At 38.5% G+C, this 19,813-nt stretch overlaps 1 pseudogene; it reads left to right on the plus strand.

Annotated features, from left to right (window-relative positions):
- Positions 1-1,743: 1,743 nt before the first annotated feature.
- On the plus strand, positions 1,744-2,584 carry LOC110540534 (small ribosomal subunit protein RACK1-like; annotated as a pseudogene).
- Positions 2,585-19,813: the final 17,229 nt, after the last annotated feature.

A 19,813-nucleotide genomic window follows, 5' to 3' on the forward strand; every position in this document is an offset into this window, starting at 1 on the left:
TGTCACACAGCAGTGAGCTTGCAAGCTTTTGATATGAAGAGTCTGGAGAATGTTTATTTAACACAGTCATTTTGCCAAAGCTAAGTAGGTGTTTCTCAACCTCCCTCCCAAACACCAAAACTAAACACAGGCTTAACTCTCCATCATGTGCAGTGAAGATGCCTGGTTCTTTCAGTGCTTCGTCAATGCTAACAATTCCTTCAGTCCAAACATTTCTGAGTATAGTGTTAGACCAAGAGTATTCCGTCCCTATTCCAGGATCTAGCCAAAACTTTTCTCTAAAAGCTCTTCAAGTGTAGCTCCCCACTCCAGCCCCCCTTTCTCCTACACTCCCAGTTCTAGTCTTTGATAATTATATATATATATACATATATATACACACCTTTTTTAGGATATATATATATATATATATGTCAGTGAAACCACAGTGAGATTTTAAAGTGAAATTTATTGTTAAAAAGATCTCTCCTGTGTTTCAGCTAGATAGTTCATTAAATGGAAATACAACTTTATAATTTTTATATGTCACATGTAAGTACATGTTTTTACTTATATGGAGATATGTAACTGTGAATACTTGTATTTTCGGACCACTAAATTAATCACTGTAAATATCTAAGCTGAGATGGTTTAAATGGGCATTGACTCCTATATGCTCCTATATTTGAATACCTGGTCCTTGAGTTGGTGGAAGTGTTTGGGAAGCATTATGAGGTGTGGCCTTGTTGGAAAAGGTGTGCCACTGGGGAGCAAGCGATAGAGTATTGCCAGTGTCTCTTTGCCTCGTGGTTGTCTCAAGGCGTTCCCTCTCAGCTCCTATCCCACTGCTTCATGCCTGCCTGTCTACTGCTATGTCGCCACCCCCATATGATCATGGAATCTAACCCTCTAAAACTGTAACCTCCAAATTAAATGCTTTTTTTTTCCTTTTTAATAAATTTCATTGGTCATGGTGCTTCATGACAGCAGTAGAAAAATAACTAAGGCATTAGTGTAGCTGATTAAAGCTAGAAGTAGATTTATTTTCACAATGTAAGTTCCTATTTAATGATAAAAAATACTGTAAACTCGGGAACAAAAGAAGTCAAATTTATGAACAGAAACTTCTTAGAGAAGTTATACCAGAAGTAAAGTTTTCTTTTAACATTTTCCAAGTATCTATTCAAAAGAAAAGGGAGGGGGGCTATAAGCAATAAAATTATTCCCGAGAGTTCTCAGCACTGTTCTGCAGATTCCTCTTGTCTGGAGAATATGCTAGGAATGCCCTCTTCACAAGACCCAGGAAGCCAGCCTGCCTGGGCTTGCTCAGGCTTGTGAGCCTCCCTGGAGAGAATGTGCTAGCCCCAACATAGAAGCACTTCAGATCTGTTGACTTTACCCCCCACCCCCCTTTTTTTTTAAACTCCCGGGTGTAGAAATACCACTGTCATACCTTGAGGAAAAAAAAAGTCAAAGTCACAGTGAGTGTGGCTTATCGTCAGAGTCTGAACATACGGGAAGGCTCACCCCACCAATCACTCTTATCTACAAATATATACTTTTCTTTCTTTTTTTTTTATAAGGAAACCCATAAATTCCAGTGTAAAATACAAAGAAACTGAAATATAGAGAAAGATTTAAGGCCACTAAGTCACCCAGACTTACCGCTTTGAACGGTTTGTGAGATAAACGAACACCGTTAGGACTTTTGCTGTGGTGCTTGGCTCTCTGAGCTGTCTGGTGCCATCCTTGTCAGCTGCAGTCATGACCGAGGAGATGACTCTTCGTGGGGCCATAACGGCTGGGTAACAGCTCGCCACCACACCGCTGTTCGCGGTCATGACCCTATTCGCGTCTCGAGACAAGACCACCGTCGTGTGGAAGGTCACCAGGGATGGAGACCTACAAGCGAGCTCTGCGAGGCCACTCCCTCTTTGTTGGTGACGCTGTTACCTCCTCTGAGGGTCAGTTTGAGGATGTGCTGAGTGTAGCAGTCTCCTCTGACCACCGGCGGGTCGTCTCTGGATTCCGAGACAAGACCATAAGGTTGTGGAATACTCTCGGTGTCTGCGAGCACTCTGTCCAGGATGAGAGTCTCGGAATGGGTGTCTTGTCTCTGCTTCTTCCCGAACAGCTGCAGCCCTATCGCCGTCTCCCGTGGATGGGACAAGCTGGTCAAGGTATGGAATTTGGCTAACGGTAAGCAGAAGACCAACCGTATCGGCCACACTGGCTATCTGAGCACAGCGACGGTCTCTCCAGATGGATCCCTCTGTGCTTCTGGAGGTAAGGATGGCCAGGCTACGCTGTGGGGTCTCAGTGAAGGCAAGCGCCTGTACACGCTTGATGTCGGGGACGTCATCAGTGCCTGTGCTTTAGCCCTAGCTACTGCTGGCTCTGGGCTGCCACCGGCCCCAGAATCAAGATCTGGGACTTGGAGGGCATTATCATTGTAGATGACCCGAGGCACGAAGTTATCAGCACCAGCAGCGGAGTAGAGTCATCCCAGAGTACCTCTCCGTCATGGTCTCCTGACCTGCCTCTGTTTGCTGGCTTTATGGACAGCCTGGTGTGAGTGTGGCAGGTGGCTATTGGTACCCCCTAAAAGTGTATGATGGAGTCTCAGAAATAAAACTGGCTTTCTGAAAAAAAAAATGCCATCAAGAAGGAAAGTTCTGTAAATTATTTGACAAACAGAAAGCAAGTATGAACAAATAAAAAGAAACAAACGGGGGGGGGGGAAGGACAAACAATAAACAAAGAAATCATTGAAATGATTGGAATAGAAAGGGAAAATGAGTATAGGGAAAAGGCAAGAAACAGCAAGAAAGACAAAAAGCATTAGGGAGAGAGACCCTATCCAGATCCAGCTCAGGGTTAGATACTAGAGAGAATTTATAAACGCTGTATTCAGCCTTCTAGTGATGACTAGTGATGACATAATAGGGAGGAGCTTTGATCCTGAAACTTATTTTCCTTCATTAGGATATCTTAGTTGAAATCAAACCCCCAAAGCAAATTCCCTCAAGACCACAGCATAATAAATAGGTCTTTGAGGTCTTTTCTGCAAGCTGTTAAATGAATATCCTCCCTTCTGTTTTGTATTTCCTCCTAAAAAGAGAATTAGAAAAAGGTGCTCCCGGCACACAAGCTGCAATGCAACTGATGAGAGCAAGGGAATGGCCAGCTGCTGCATGGCCAGGTTGTGGTGATGTCACTGAAGTTCTTCTACAACCCTCTGCAAATGACACTAGGACAGAATTGTGGAACTCTACATCCTATGGCTGTCCCATCAGCATAACAAGAAATAAAACTCATAGAAAAAAGTTCCTTAACTGAGGCCCCGGGAGATTCTTATGTTTAACAGCTGAACTCATTATTCAGGGAATGTCTTTTCATCTTCTGAGCATTGGTTGTAATTGGAGAAGAAGTTGCCTTTCTATGATGGCCTGGTGAGATCAGCCCCACTACACAGCCAGGACAATTTGCACAGGTTTTCCAATATATAAAGTTGGGCAGATAGGAGTCCTCAAGAGCCTAAGAGCCATGAAAGGAGTGAGATGAGTTCCCAAGATGAGGATAAAATGGAGAGTGGATTGTGATTGAGTCAGGCATTATGGCCAAGAAACACTAAGCATACAGGGGCAAACGTGAGTGGCTGTTTTCATTACAACTGTAACTTTAAGATCCCTTCCGAGACTCTAGATTTGATCTCTGCTCTGAAATTCAGTCTGCATTTGGATCTCTAGACTGTCTTACTCTTAGTAAGCATAGCACCAAACACTGAGTCAAAGAACTCTGTTCAGCACCTGGAAGAGGAGAGGGATTCGCAGGCTTAGAATAACTGAAGTCTGCTCTCACATGCACATCTGGCTTTTAAGATTTTAAATTTATTTTCTTTTTAATTAAGACATAATTATATCATTTCCTTCTATCTCATTCATCCACTCCTTTCTGTGCCCCCCTCCCTCTCAAATCCATGATCCAATTTTTAAGGTCATTGTTGTTATACACACATAATGAATATATATATATACAACCTGTTTGGTCCATTTAGTGTCACTTGCATGTATGTGCTTTGGCGATGCTCACTCAGTATTGAATAGCCAGTTAGGGGAGTGGTTCCCGGGAAGACTAATTTGCACACTCCCAGCAGTCTTCAGCTCCTGCGGTTATTCATCTAGAGGTGGAACTCCAGGAGATTTTCCCTGTCAGCACTACAGTATCAGCTACTGTTGTCCTTGTTGCAACCTTGTTGAAGCAGCCACACTGTTACAATTTCATGCATGTGGTTTCCTAGTCACATCTAGAAAACACAATCTTGCATCTGATCCCTTGGTCCTGTAGCATTTACCATCTGTTTCCTCTTCCCTCCTGTTCCCTAAGTCTGAGGCATAGGGTTGTGTTGTAGGTGTGTCATTTGAGATGGGCACGCCACAGACAGTTTTTCTCTGCATTTGACCAGTTGTGGGCCTCTGTAATGGTCTTTCTGCTGCAAAAAGGGATTTTTATTTTTTTTATACAGGGTGAGAGCTATACTTATTTGTGAGCATAAAGATGTTTTTAGAATACCACTAAGAATTGTATCAGTTTAGGAAAGTGGTAGCTGTAGGTTCTCTTCTAAGATCCATGCCTTAATTAAGGATACCCATGCTGTGAAAAACACGGTGTCCCAAAGCAAGTTGGGAAGAAAAGGGTTTATTTGGCATACACTTCCATATTGTTAGTTTTTTTGCTTTGTTTTGTTTTGTTTGTTGGATTTTATTGAGACATTTTCTCAATTGAGGTTCCCTTCTTTCAGATAATTCTAGTTAGTCTCAAGTTGACATAAAACTAACCGGGACAATCCTTGACCTCATTGGCCAAAGATAGTTGGCTAGATTTACAGTACCAGGCACGATTTCTCTCCTGCTCAGTGGGCCTTAAGTCCAATTAGACAATTATTGTTTTCTTCTAAGATAAAAGTAGCACTGTTACGTCTTCAGGACTTGTAATTGTTGTTCTTCATATGTATCCCAGCTGAACTGGACCGTTGAATGTTTTCTTCTCTCCACAACTTGCATAGCACTTTGCAATACTATGTAAACTAGTCCTCAAAGAGGAGGCTTTAGGTCAAAATCCTATTGGAATCCTCAAAGTCCTGTGTGCAAAAAGTGCCTGGTGTCTTAAGAAATCTCCAAATTAGCCTTCCAGATTGCTTGTTCTGAAACTACTCCTCTAGTTGGTATGCCACAAATTATGCCAAGTGATGCTAGGATTTCCAACTAGACTGGTGGAGAGAGACTTTAGACAACAAAGGTGCAGAGTTACCTTTGAGTTACAGTCATTATTTTGTCCTATTTCTGTGTAGTTATAACAAAGTGTCTAATGATAGGAAATATAGATCAGTGAGGTTTATTTGAATTATGACTCTTGTGACTTTAAAGTTCAGAACACTTAGCAACAACATCTGGCTGTGCCAAAACATTGAAAAGAAGCAGAAAAGGAATGAACCTGCCTTGCACAGAAAGGGCACATGTGCATACAGAGAGCTAGCTACTGGAGAGAGAACAGCCTCAGCTTTTGATAACAAAACATTCTCTTAGAAACTAATTCTGTCCCTATGACCTGATCCAGTTCCAAGAGGTAGCACTAACTCACTCATGAAGGTACAGCCCCGTGACTAATTGCTGTTCACCAGCCTTCCACTTCTTCACACCACCACACCACAGCACAGGAGGCTTCTAGCACATTATTCGTGAACAGACAATCCCCAGCCAAACTACAGCATGCACTACTGGACAGGTTTATTCCACTGTCGGCCTTTCTATGTTTTTTCTGGGCACTCTTTTTTATGTTTTGATATCCACAGTGCTTTAGCTTATAAGAGTTCTTAAATATAGAAAGAAATAAAAAGAGTGGGTCAATTAACGGTAAATAAATTAATTCTGTATCCAACAGGAAAAAATATTTTATTCTAGCCTTGATGTCTCAGATCTTGCTCAGTCAGTCCTCTCTTATCTACCTACTCCCATTTCCTCAGGTTCCTATGGAAAAAAAATCATTTTTTAATTTCTGGAAAAAAGGCATTTCATTAGATTATTAATGCTTACCATCTTAATATCATATGTTCTCTCAGACAATATTTGCATTTTGGAAGGTATTGCAGTGCCTTAATCAGAATACTGAGCAATATGTTAATTTTAACAATCCTGTCAAAACTTTGGGAGATATTGAATCTTAGTGGAAGCCACCCACACTGACTGCTATTCTAATTTATAGTTCCTTTAAAAATTAGGAAATTTTTAACTTGTGCTGGAAAAAAAAGAGATTTAATATTTAAATTTTAGATATGACTGATAGGAGCAAAAGGTAAAAGGATCTGGTCTGGACCCTGGTGTTCACAACTGAGTTAACTTGGCAGATTTTTTACTTTTGACAGTTTTTTTTTTTTTTAATATTTTTATGAGTCTTTGCTATAGGGAACTCTATTAGGATTTGACATACATTATTTGTTTGACTCACCGGGCTTTGAAAAGCTTTAATGAGAAACAGGGTGTAGCTGGAATACTTACTAAGAAATGATGGAAGTTTTTAGTTACTTGTGTTATTTAACTTTCTCGTGGGTGTGACCAGATTACTTGACAAAGAGGAACTTAAGGGTGGAAGGGTCGCTCCGGGCTCATGGTTTTAGAAGGGATAACATTCCTCATGGCAGGAGGAGATGGTGGCATGAGCATGACAGTCAAGAGACAGAGAGGTGACAGGAACTGGAGCTAAAATGGGAAGCACCAGAGTCTCCTCCAGTGACACACAGTGCGGCTGAGGACAGACCCTAGGGGAGCTGGGCTCTTTGAGAGTAGGCTCACTTTATTTTCACCTGAAAAGCATGTCTTTTCCCACAACTGGTTGGTTCATCTTGTTTACAGAATCTTGAGCCTTTTAAAAAGGCAACATGATTTTACTTCATTTCTCAGCATAAAGGAAGATCACAAACGGTATCCCTAATGTCCTATTTTTGTGTAGTTATAACAAAGTGTCTAATGATGGGAACTATAGATCACTTAACCACCAAAACAATGGACGTGTCCTCCAGTCTGAGACTTCAACCTCTGTAGTATATTATTTTAATGAAGAAAACAGGGTCTATTTTGCCACAATTAAAACACAGGAAGTTATTTGCTTTCCAAAGGTGACCATATTTTCCTAAACAAATGCAGATTATTGCTTATTTAATTTATGACTTGGAGTAACTTACTGCCTGAATGTAAGAATGGAAGAATCTGGCATTTTCATGTTAAAATATATAGTAATTTTGGTTAGAACATTTGGTTGGACATTCTTCTAATCTAATCATTTTTCATTTTTATATCAACAATATTGATTTGATACTATATATTCAATTTTAAAAGCCCCATTTCCTAGCTTCCCACTAAATTATCTGTTAAGGGTCCAGAAAAAAAAAAAACAAAAAAAACAAATAGTCACATACAACAACAGAGAAAGCCAGAACATGTAAACTACTCACTGCCAGAATTGGAAAGAAATTTCACTAATTACAAGGCTGGCATGGGCGGCCTGAAGTAAGGGAAAATGTGTCAGGAGACTGTTCAAGTCAGGACACTATGGCGTCATTATAAGAACATAAATGTGCTCTACCATTTGCAACCCAAGGGTATGGAAGAAGGAGAACCAGCTCCAGTGGAGACTTTTAAGGAACCACAAAGTTTGTGCAGCAGCAGCAACAGGTTTTGAATAAAAAGTATATTTGGCAGCTGTCCACTCAATAAAGGAGTTAACAACTGAACATGTTATCTACTCATTTCTAAAAAGTGGGCTGTTCACAGACACAGGGAAAATTTTGATTTTGTTCTGCTTTGCCTAGAGAAAGGACATAGAATTGGCCCAAGGACAGAGTATCATGTATATGATATATTGATATATATATTACACAATCACATAATACATATATTACATACACATATATGTATTATTATATTACTGATAATTACATATATGCATACATACATACATACATACATATATATTACTTATAAGATTCATGGGGCTATTCCTGGACATATACCCAAATAATTCTAACTCAGACACAGCAGAAGCACCTATGTATCTGAGTTTACTGACATGATGCACAATAGTCATTATCAATCAGTCTAGAAGTCCATAAAGAGACGAATAGATGAGAAAAATATGGTGCACACACACAAATTAGTATTATTCTGCAGTGAGGAAGAATTTTTGGCAGTGGCAGAATTTTTACCAAGAGCTTTAGCGAGATTCCAGGTCTTGTCACTTGCCTTTGTTGATCATGTGTGGCAACTCACTTTCTCAGCAGCCACCTTCAAACGATCATTTGTTATAACGCAGATGAGCTACGGCATTGAGAAAAGCAGACTTACGTATTTTCCTCTGTCTTCTCCCAGCATGCTTCTTTGCCATTCCACCCACAATGTGAGCCACCACCATTAATAGGATACTCATACCAGCTAACTATGTTTCTGAACTGTCTTATAGATACTCGCACACATTCCTTCCACCAGTTCCTAATGGTTCTGACTCATGGGACAGAAAGGAACACAAAAATCTGTTCTGGTCTAAGATGTTTTTATTAATTTATTCATTTTTACATCCCAATCATCATCTTCTCTCACTCCTGCCTATCCCTCTTCCCCCCTACGCTTGTCCCTTAGTCAAGCTTGTCCCTTAGTCAAGGGGGAGCTCTCCTCTCTTGCCAACAGACCCCAGACTATCAAGTCTCTTCAGGACTGCCTGCATCCTCTTGCTCTGTGGCCTGTCAAAGCTGCCTTGCCTGGTGGAAGTGATCAAAGAGAAGGCAACAAAGTGCATGCCAAGGACAGTTCTTGGTCCCCTTATTAGGTGATCTACATAAAAACCAGTATTATCTAAGCAGAGGGCCTGGGTTTTCTCTATGAATGGTCTTTGGTTGATGTATCAGTCTCTGCAGGTCCCCGCTCCTGGGCCCAGATTTGTTGGCTCTGTTGGTTTAAAATATTGATCTATAGAAAATGGATTTCCTTCTCTGCTTATTTTTGGGCTTAGCATATCTCACAATGGGACACTGTCCCTGACATTAACATTTGTCCTTGTTCTCCTGCTTGGCTTCTCCTGTAGCTTGTTGCTGCTGGTCATTTTGAAGCAGCCTGTTGCTTAATTCTTCCTTGTTCTCTAATAGGACAAGCCACAGATAGTACTCTTTCTATGGCCAGAAGTCCTTACATCAGTGGACATCTATGTAGCTGATCACCTAAACACAGGGCTAAGCAAATCAAAACATCAGACTAAAACTTCAGTTAGCTTCACTGTTCATGACTAGAGAAATTCCATCAGGTACTGTTCAAAAGTGCTAAAGAAGCCTCTTTGTATTCTTCAGAGAAAAGCTAGAGAAAAATGAAGCCAATTGGTGATTGGACAAATAATCCCAAAATAAGCATACCACAAAGCACATACCTTCCTTACAGAAGGGTCATTGGATAATTCTAGTCTTCCTGCTCAAAATTCAGCCTCAGGGCTGCATTTCTCCTTCCATGATCTATAATATTTTCAATAACCGGATATCTGAAAGCAAAAGGCCAGTGCTAAGGATGGCAGATTAGAAATATAGAATGATATGAACTGTTTCCCAGTCATGAAAGTCCTACCTAATGTTTTATAGAAAAAAAAAAAGTAAAGTCTCTTTTGAATTAAGTCACTGGAAATTCTTTTTTCTTTTATTTTCTACTACTTGTAAGCAAGTACTTTTCTACCAGCTACATTTCTTGGTATTTTCCCATTAAATGTTGATCAGACTAGTCTGTGCTTTTAATATCCTAAATAATTTGCAAGTCTTACTTTCAGATACCTCAGTTCTTTACTTTGTAGCTAGGAACACTTAACATATGACTTTCAAGACTTAAACTCTTCACCAAACAGAAAGTTTAAAAAGAGAAGGAAGAAAGAAGGAGGAAAAAGAAGGGAAAAAGGAAGAAGTGGTAATTATACCATTTTCAGAAGTGTGGATGGAATTGGAGATCATCATGTTAAGTAAAGTAAGTCCAACTTGGAAAGACAAATATACATTTTCTGTATTTGCGGAAATTAAGTTGAAAAAAAAGTGAAAGGGTGTTTTTGGAGAAAAGGAAAGAAATCAATAAATAGAATCTGATCAAAGTTCATTATATATTTTTATTTACTAGCATAAAATCTATTGGTTGTGCAAACAAACTAATTTTTATATTTGTAGGACTAACAGTGATATACACATTTATGAAATACTCGTTATTTTTACTTTAATCACCATTAATATGAAATGTAGCATTAAAAAATCCTAAGAATTCTTGTTCAAGAAAACCATGATCAATTCTTTTTTTTAATTTTTGCTTAAAGCTGTACAAGGTACTAAGAATTTTGAAGCCAAGACTTGAAAGAATAAAGAAATCAAATGATTTCCAATTTCAAAGTTGAAACAAGTGGTTGAAATCCAAAGAGGCTGAGTAGGACTTTTGAATAATCACTAAGGTATTAAGACAAAATTCAGAGTTTAGGTTTGTGTTAACATTTATTTCAAATGTCACTTAACCCCAACTTAACACTACCTAAGTATGGAACCACAGAGGAGGTGCTATTGTGGCTTCTTTAATTGATGGGAGATGACCAACTCTGTATGTAACTATAGATGTATAAATATGTAGGTATAGATACAGAGATATGACTTTTCCTTCCCTAAAAGCTATCAACTATTCATAATTCTTCACCTATAATGGAAACTTGTGAGCCTATTCTCCCTCGTTGTTAGAATATTGAGTTACTTGCTGTCATGTGGGGTTTTTGCAGGCAACTACAGTTCCTGTTCATGGATACAGTGATCCTGTCATGTCCAGAAGACATTGCTTTCCTCTAAGCTTTCCTAAACTCTGGGTCTTATAATCTTTATACTCTCCCCTTCCGAGACAGAGGGCAGAAAGGGGTGTGTGTGGTTTCAATGCCTCATGTGTGGCTGAGCAGGCTTTTGACAGTCTCTACGACTAGCTGTAAGTGTCTCTGCTAACCAGAGCCCACCACACAAAGAACTTCACTGATGAGGTCTGGAAGCTAGACTGTGGATAGATAGATAACAGACTAGAGTGAAAAATAGACTTGAAACCAATTCTTATTAGAAGAGATAAAGAAAGTTAATTTATATCCAACAAGAATCAATCCATCAAAAAAATTCAATTCTAAATAACTACATACCAAATAAGATAATTGCCTTAATTACCTTGGGTAAGGGCAGCTATTTCTACCTATGCTATCTCAATAACCTCATCATCCATCTCCCAGCCCCCATCCAATGCCAACCTCTTTAACCATCCTTATCTAGGCTACTTTCCATCCATACTACCAAGATACTTGCTTATATTTTTCATCTTGGTGTTTTCTCCATCCATGCTATTCTTGGAGTCCTTCTTGGAGTGCCTATGTGTCTTTTTTTTCATGCTAACCCACTGTGGCATCCTCCTTCCTCTCTTCTCATCCCTCTATTCTCTTGAACCCAAAGGCTGGGAACCTTGGCTATGCCTAACTCATTCTGCCCTACCCAGGTATAGACTGTTTAATCAACTAATCAGGTATAATGTCCTAGACAGGTTTGCACAAGGATAGGAGTATCCAGGAAGTACTGGGTCTTGAGGGCCAGCAACCAGCATCCAAGTATAAGTATCAGACCAACCCCCAACAATTTCCCTTTTCTGTCTAAATAAAAAGGCCATTTTTTACAGTAAGAATAATTATGAAAAAATTATAAAAACAAATAGGCAAGACTACTTTACATAATGTCTAATGTAAATATATTTGACAACCTTGAAGAAAATATCCTATCTATGAGGGTCTAAGGTTTTGTACCTAAATTATTTTTATAGTTCATATCTATCAACCTAAAACATCTATATAGACTTAAAATATCTTTTTAATTCCTAAGCAACTAAGCTAGTTGTAAAACTATGACTATCTGATTTTCAGCCCTATCAGAGACTTCAGAAGGAATAAAATCATTACCTGAGTAAATAGGAGGTGCATGTTAGCAGCCTTCAAGAAATAGAAAATGTCAAAGACAGTTTGCTCTTTGGACAGACACACAAAATTCCCTATGACACTGGAGCATCATCTCCAGCCTTCTGGCCCAGTATCTCTGACAGTCATATTTGTGAAGCCCAACCTATTTATGACTTGCTTACCTGGTCTTGGCAGAGTTTGGCAGTCGACTTGGCATGTTTTAAGCTTGTTCATTTTAGGCAGAATTTTGTCTGTCATAGAAGCAAGGACATTTTTCTTGCTCAGGTAGCTAGCTTGCCACATTTGAAGCCATCTCCATATGGAGGTTCTTTGATGTCCATTATCTTCTTTGAGGTAGGTTGGGGTGCTGCCAGGAGATAACATGTCTTATTATCAAAGAATCCTTAAAAATGATAAAAAAAACATTTTAAATGCCATATTCTGTAGGTCTCTGAGGCTTTTGAAGACTTATCTATATTTATCTTTATATAATCTATTTACCTATAGAATCATACCTATCTGTTATACCTAAGATATATATTCTTATAATAAATTAGACTACTATCTGACATGATCATGAGTTGATTAACTAACAATTAACTTGCATTACCTAATATTATAAACAATTTGTAATAGCAGTTTTTAAAAGCATTGGAAGTAAACCTTAAATTTGTATCAACATACCAAAATTTATACCAATGTATCAAAAAATACTCATTTTTGCATGAATATATAAAATTCTATACCAATGAGTTAAAAATAAGCTTATTTGAGAATAACAAAGACTGAAGTTGAGGAGTAGATTCAACAATCTACCTTTTGTCTTATTATTTCTATTAAGATATTCCTATATTCCTGTATTTTTCTTTTCAACCCTATTCTCCTTATCTAAGAAAGATATAGAAAAGATTGGGATGGGGGGGTCTAACCTGGATGATCCTGGGATCCAGTCTAACAGGTCTCCTCAGGAAGGTGGGTAGGGCTTTGGGCTAGAGGCTGGAGCTGTGTGTCCCTGGAGTCCCAGCATACTTCCTCAGGAAGGTGGGTAGAGCGTTGGGTAGGAGGTTGGATGACTCAGGGGACTGGGAGCCCTCCTCAAGAAGGCAGGTAGAATCTTGGGCTGAAGGTTAGAACTGTGTATCCCTAGAGCCCCTTAATCCTTCCTTGGAAAGGCCTATTATTTATTTTCTTGTGATGAAGATGAGTTTCTTACTTATTTTGAATAGCAATCTCTTATAAATGTAACCTTAATTATTTCTCTTACTCTGTGAGTTACTTCTTCATTTTCTTTCCATTGCTGTCTTAAATATTGGTATGTTGTTCATTTTTAAAAACAAATGAAGAAGAGTAGCACTAAAAAGAAAATCTGGATGGTTAGAAAAGTAGAGGTAAAAAAGAAGAAACATAAAAACACAGAGTATGCATAAAACAAATTATAAATAAACAGTTACTCAATTCCAGATAAACTGTTAGTAATTATACAGGATATAAATAGATGAGACAAAAACTATTTAGAAGAAATATTTCATATAGGTAAAACTGAATCAAAACTGAAGCTTGGTAACTGTTCCTTCTCATCACTTGTGAGGAACATTGTATGAATTTCTCATCTTCCTTCAAGGGGGAATGCTTTAATTTAGAGGAATGGCTATGTCTATTTGTTTTTGTCTTATTAATATAAATTTTATAATAAGGACCACAACTAATAACTTAGATTGATAGAAGGAAAAGATTTAGCTATACATCTTTCTTTAGCATAGTCATTTTTGTTCTATGTCAGTTTGGGAGATCTCACAAAATGTTGTCCTTTTACCTTTTGCATATTTTCTATTAAAGGAAGAGAAACCTTTATTTTCCAACTTTTAGTATGTCCATACCAAAACTGGCAGTCTTAGTAGATGTGCATTAAATGAAAAAGGTAAAGGTAATATATGGTATACAAATACAAGCTACAAAAATTGGTATGGGTTATTTGAATATTATATAACATTGGATTTTTAAAGCAAAAGAATGACTAGAAAATTGAGTGATGGCCAATTCAGGATAAAGTTATTTCTATCTTAAATTTATATGCCTATAGTGACACAGAGTTGTCAAAAGACAAAATTACAATAATTTAAAGTTCTTAACTGGGTCTATTTGTCATTCTAAAATTACTCAATGCTTCATTCCATAAAACAGAATAACTGTTCTGATGAAAAGATACTGGTCTCGTGGAGAGAAGGACTCTATGAAACAGAAGAAATTCATTAATAGTACATTAGTTGTTTCAAAGTTATTTTCCTTGTAAGGCAGGGACAGAAACAAAGCAGCAGAAAAGTAACATTGATTCACATCAATTCTTTTTTTTATATAAAAATATCAGTTAAAGTAAAACTTTATTATCATCCTGCCTGAAAGTGACCTGCTTAGGAAACATGGCTGTTCCCTCTCTCCCAACTTCTTGGAAGGTCAATTTACATTAGCCTATCTAGTTCAGGTTGGCAACATTGAAGTTGAATATGACTGACACCCCACCCCCCGCCATTACTTTGTCTTCTTGGGACCTGGTTCGGGAGTTTAATCAGACTATGTCCTCTTGTAATTTTTATTTGAGCCATTCAAAAATATATGAAGCAAAAGTTGAAGATAATAAGACTAGAAATAGGCAAGTCCACAATCTGTATGGGGATATTTGCATAGTTCTATCTTGAAAAGTTTAAGAAAAATGTGCCAGTAAAGATTTTTTTAAAAATTAAACAACCCAAGTCTCAGGCTCATCTTTATGTGAATACAACACTCCATTAAGAGCTTCACAATATCTATTCTTTTAATGTGTTTAATGAGACTTGAATACATAAAGCTTGTCTAGAAAAACTGCAAATGAGTGAGAATTTGCAGTGACAGTCCTAGAAAGCAAATACCAAAATATACGAAGCAGTTAGGCAATAGACAAAAGAGCCTGGAAAAGAGTTAGTGTCTGCAGTGTATTCACAGTATCTAGTTTAATCATTTTCTGTTGCAGTGACGGATTATACGAAACTGGGTAATTTCAAAGGGAATGAGGCCGGTTGGAGCCTCAAAGCTCCAATTCTCAAGGCTTGGATGACCACAAGCACGGCATCAGCACCTTCAGATGACCAGAGAGGACTCTTACTGCTTCCACGTGTGGAAAACAAAAGACAAAAGCAAACCAACCAACCACAGTGACAGAGACAAAGCACAAGGAATAGACTCGTTTTGTAAATAATCTCTCATAACTTCTCCATTCACCTGAGAATAAGAACTCACTCACCCAGCTCCTCAGGAGTTAACCCAGTCCCTTGAATATTCCAAAATCCATGTTAGCAATCTAAACACTCCTTACCACCTCCATCTCTCCTTCTCAGCCTACTCGGGCACCACACTGCTCTACATTGCACTGGAAATGCCATGTAAGCTTGAGTTTAAAGGGGAAAAAGTGTTCAAACCATTGCAACATTTCAGAATCTTTTAGTATCTACTACCTCCAAACTAACCTGAAAATGCAATATAGTTGTGATTTTTTTGAAATATTACATTGTCACATGTATTTACAACCCAACCCTTGCTTGATTTTAATATATAATGTATAACCTCTCATATCTTGCGACCCTGAAGAAAATTGATTCGCCTTCTCACACCAGTTATAAGTTAGAACTACTCCTCATCTAGGGGTGGAATATTCTAAGGCCTCTCCTCTCTGGGACTTTGCCTAGCTTAATGTTATACAGATCTTGTGCATGCTGTCATAACTGCTGTGAGTTTATATATTCTAAAAAATAGTTTTATTGTAGTTATCCACTGCCTCAGCCCACTTCTATGATGATCTCTGAACCTCTGGGGGAAGGATAGAATATAAATTTCCCGATATGGGCTGATCACTCTGTAGTCTCTTACTTTCTACATATTGACCAATTGTGGGTCTCTATGTTAATTACCAATTCACAGCAAATAGAAGCTTCTCTGATTGGGATAGAAAGATATACTAATATGAGTATAACTATACATCACTAGGAGTTGTTTTAATACTTCTAATATTTGCTTAATAATAGTAGGAGGTTCTTCCTTAGGGCCTTGACCTGTATAACTGTAGGCTCTTGGCCCAGTTAACAGAGCCAAGTATGGGTTCCATCTCATGGAATGAGCCTGAAATCCAATTAAAAAAAAAAGGAGTTGGTTGCTCCCATAACATTCATGTCACTATCACAGCAGCAGAGCTGTCTTATCAGGCCAGTACATAGGTCATAGAACTTACAGCAGAGTGAAAGTGATGATTACTTTTCTCCTCTAGCAGTATCTACAGCACCTGCTAGCACATTTAAAGCCAAGCACCAAGGAACATGCGTGGAGATAACCTAGAACCCCTGCACAGATGTAGTCCATGACAGCGTAGTATCCAAGTGGGTTCCATAGTAATGGGAAGAGGGACTGTCTCTGACATAATCTAATTGGCCTGTTCTTTGATCACCTCCCCCTGAGGGGAGAGCAGCCTTACCAGGCCACAGAAGATAACAATGCAGCCACTCCTGATGAGATCTGATAGACTAAGATCAGAAGGAAGGAGAGAAGGACCTCCCCCATCAGTGGACTTGGGAGGTTGCAATCGAGAAAAAGGGGAGGGAGGGTGGGGCTTATGGGGGGGATACAAAGTGAATAAACTGTAATTAATAAAAAATAAAAAAAGATTAAAAAACCTTTTTTTTTTTAAATGTGTGTGATGAGTTTCCTGCAGGTGTGCACCATGTGCATGCAATTCCTGTGGAGGCCTGAGGAGAGTATCAGGACCCTGGAACTGGACAGAGTTACAGGTGATTGTAAGCCATCATGTGGGTGCTGGAAATTAAACTGAGGTCCTCTGGAAGAGAAGCCAGTGCCCTTAGCTGCTGAGCCATCTCTCCAGCCCCTCTAGAATCTTGATTAAAAGAATGTGAATATTAAAAAAAAAAAAAGAATGAAGCTTCCATGTCAGTGCCAGTTGGTATGAGAGATGTGAGGGCAATGTAAAGAAGGGAATGTGGGGAGAGGTAACTAACACTGAAAACCTCTTTAAAAATCACATGATGGTGAGTGCTCTCTGTCACGAACAACTCCACATTTGGCTAAGGCCAAGGATCTGCCTTGCTTCCATGTATGTGGACCTATCTGCATTGCCCCCGTGGCACGCTGGGGTTGGCTACCCAGAGGCTATTTAAGCTGTGGGCTGGCTTTCCCCAGGGTCAGATGATTGTTCAAGGTTCCTGAATAAACTGCATTGAAAAAAAAAAATCACATGAAAACCTGTTACTGTAAAAGATTCATAAAATACGTGTTTATATAATCAAATACAGTTGTTTCCCCTCCTGATATTATAGGTTATCAAATAGAAAGTTCAGGACACATAATGGGTACCTTTTTCGGGTTTAGTGTCTGGTGAAGCACCACAGACCTCCAAGCATCACAGACTCTTACCATTGCTCTTGATTAACCTCCAGAACTTGATTGTAGAGCCCTATTGCTGGAGACACCACAATTTTGAGTCATAGAACATGAAGCAATCCTTAGTTCTAATAATAAAAAAAACTGAGAACTACACATACATCTGTAAAAAATGAATAAATGTATTATGGTACATCCACAGAAAAGAACAACATTTGTAAACAGAAGTAAGTGAACCATTGCCACACACTCATGACCAAATGAGTAATAAACTTACCCATCATGCATAATGTTAACTGATATGTTAAACAATGACATGTTACTTTTAAAAGTTAACCACATTATAAACATCCACAAACTGGCATTGGGGTGGGGAGGAACCTCACAGTGAAGCCTGATACTCTGAACATAAGATACACAGCAACACTTGTATGGAAATTCTGCAACAAATGTTATAATCTAAAATATAATTACAAAGAAATAGAAAAAAAAAAAACCAAAACAATTTTGAGGTATAGCCTACAGAGACAAAGAAACTTCTTTATTTAAAAAAAAAACCTAAAATTTAAAAAAAAAACTAAATGCAAAGGTTTGATTTGATCAGTATTTGTTGATGGATTTATGCGAAAGTGGAGACAGGAAGACACAGAATCACAATTTGCTATAAATATGAAACAAAAAGGTGCAATAAGTGGTGTTCACATGTCAGTGGCAACCAGCAGCTGTTTAACTGGATTCCAGGCCCATCAAACAGGATGGAATCCAAGCCTGATACTGGAAGGGTAGTCAGCTTACCAGGGCTAGTGAGGTCATAAGTCTTAGAACAGAATCTATTCACCACCACTTTGCTAGACCAGCACAATTTCTCACTCCATCCCAGATCTTACCATTATATTCACAGATAAGTGTAGCTACCATCCCTAATCAAAGAAGCCTCTCTTTAAAACAAACAGAGACAATCACAGAAAGACACAACAGGACAAAATGCAAAATACAACACATCCTGGGGAGCCCAGCCCCAACATATAGATATACCCATCACAGCTCATCCATCTATGACTCAGGGAATATTGCTGAAGAGTGGAATGAAAGACTGTAAGCATGTACTCCGTTGTGTGGCCTTGCTACCGTCTGCACTAGTCGCTCAGAGTTATGCCTTTATGTGCAATAGAAAACCTGGACATGAGTACAGGGCTAGGACCCAGGTCTCAATGTGGTGTACTTTACAGCTCTTACCAGAACTATGTAACATTGCCAACTTTCTTAAAAGAGTAGCTGAGAAATATTGGGGAGCAGTCATAATTACTGAGAGCTATAATTGGTCAGTAGGCCAAGAATGGCTGTTGTCAGCCCTAAATGGAAACTCCGTATTAACCCTCCCGACAAGGCTCAGTGAACATTAAGAAGAGGGGAATTAAAAAAATGTAATGACAAGTATGGGGAGGATGAGGATAGGTGTTGTGAAATTCTGTCTGCTGGACACACTGTGGCTGTTATACTCAGAGCAGTTGTGATTACCTGTGTGAGACCCATGAAGGCTCATTCAGCATTCCTGCATGATAAGGGTAGGTGTTTGTGTGGCCTCTTCTCTAAACCCATTTTCGCAAATGATGGGTGTGTGGGAGAATAAATAATTTTTCTGTGAAATGTGTCCAACAGTAGGGCAACCAGACTCTGGTAGATGGTATGGTGGATGGTGCCACACCTACACACATCCAGGGACACTAATTGGATTCAGTGGGTGTATATATATATATATATATATATACACCCACTGAATCCAATTATATATATATATATATATATATATATATATATATATATATATATAACAAGTAATGAAGTTGGGAAGGGGAAATGTTGGGATGGTCTAGTGTAAGTGAGGAGGCATTGAGGATGAATGTGATCAAGGTAACATACAAATGTATGAAATTGCCAAGTAATAAATAAAAGTACCCTAAGAAATGGATCTTCCTGTTGTTGAAGTTTGGATAATACTATAGCTCAGAGAGTGGGCTCTCATTGCTAAAATTAGAGATATTCAGAAAATGAGGTAGGCCTTTGTTCTGGTAAAAAGTGTACAAAGATCTAGGCGTTCCTCACCCTTACATTCAGCTTTAAAAATAGATCAGAATTTTAAGAACCCTGGGATCGCTGGAGTACAGTTACACATACTGATTCATTTGGTTTAGAAAATGAGTCTGATAGCTGCTCATTCAGACTGAGCAAGCTATGAAAACTCCTGAATGTTTTTCTACATGGAAAATCTGTTGTTTCCACGAAACACCACAACTAAAATATTAACGTGTTTCTTTACGCGTGTCTCAAATATTTTAACAAACTTTTATTGACAAGTTGTGTTACAAACATTCTAGAATAAAACCTTTACTGTCAT

The sequence above is a fragment of the Meriones unguiculatus genome, chromosome 19 (assembly GCF_030254825.1).
Source record: "Meriones unguiculatus strain TT.TT164.6M chromosome 19, Bangor_MerUng_6.1, whole genome shotgun sequence".
Taxonomy (NCBI): Eukaryota; Metazoa; Chordata; class Mammalia; order Rodentia; family Muridae; genus Meriones; species Meriones unguiculatus.